Genomic DNA, 1065 nt, shown 5'->3' on the forward strand with positions numbered 1-1065 from the left:
GTTTAGTCCAGATCTGGTTTTTAGTACTAGTAGTATCTCAAATCACCCAAGCTTTCAAGTTCAAGGATTGAAGTTCAAGTAAGTAGGCTCCTTCAATAGTCTTCTCTCCCCCCTCTCATTCCCTCTTCTGACTACCCTTTCTTTCTTAATTTAGGATTTTAATTTCAGTCGTTACATTATTGCTATCCCTTTCCCCCAAGGTTCATGGGTAGTGTATGTGTTGGCTTTGCCCCTCTTAGCCATAGAACCATCAATTTATTACTTTTATTTTAATTGTCTCCCTTTCCCTAAAGCCAAGTAGAGTAACTCTTGTAAGAGTGACTCTCTGGTCAAATAGGGAAGCTTATATTATGATGCATCCCTCGGGCTAAGTAGAGAAACCTACTTGTAAGTCTCTCTCTAGCTTTCCCCCCTTTCTTTTACTTTATTTTTATTTCAGCATTTTTTTCCTTTATTTTTTTTTAATTGCGTGGGTTGTTTATTTTCACTTATTTATTTATTTAATTTTAATTACGTGTCTTGCGTCTTTAAATTCTTAGATGACGAATGGTTAGAACGTTATTTTAGATACATATGTTTAGGACGGTAGTTAGAATTAGATCACAACCATTAATAGGTTCACTTTCGTATTATTAAAAGAAAAAAAAATAAAGTGGCTGCCCTTTCTGAGTTCGACCCGTAGCTACACTGATCCGTACGCTTGCGGTTACATTTAAAATCTCAAACAAGAAGCGGTTAGTTTCAGTTCCTGTATTGATCATTCCAAATGGTGCAGGTGGGATGATATTCTATACCGATGCTTGCAAGATCAAGTTGGGCTGTGTTCTCATGTAACACAGCAAGGTGGTAGCATATGTGTCCAATAACTTCTGAGAAGAACTACCCCACTCATGATTTAGAACTTTCGGCAGTCATTTTGCTTTGAAGATCTGACATCATTATCTGTATGGGGAGAAATGCAAGATATGCATTGATCACAAAAGTCTTAAATACTTCTTCACCCAAAGAGATTTGAATATGAGGTAGAGAAGATGGCTTGAACTTATGAAGGATTATGATTGTGAT

This window comes from Macadamia integrifolia, unplaced genomic scaffold (assembly GCF_013358625.1).
Source record: "Macadamia integrifolia cultivar HAES 741 unplaced genomic scaffold, SCU_Mint_v3 scaffold2329, whole genome shotgun sequence".
NCBI classification, from domain to species: domain Eukaryota; kingdom Viridiplantae; phylum Streptophyta; class Magnoliopsida; order Proteales; family Proteaceae; genus Macadamia; species Macadamia integrifolia.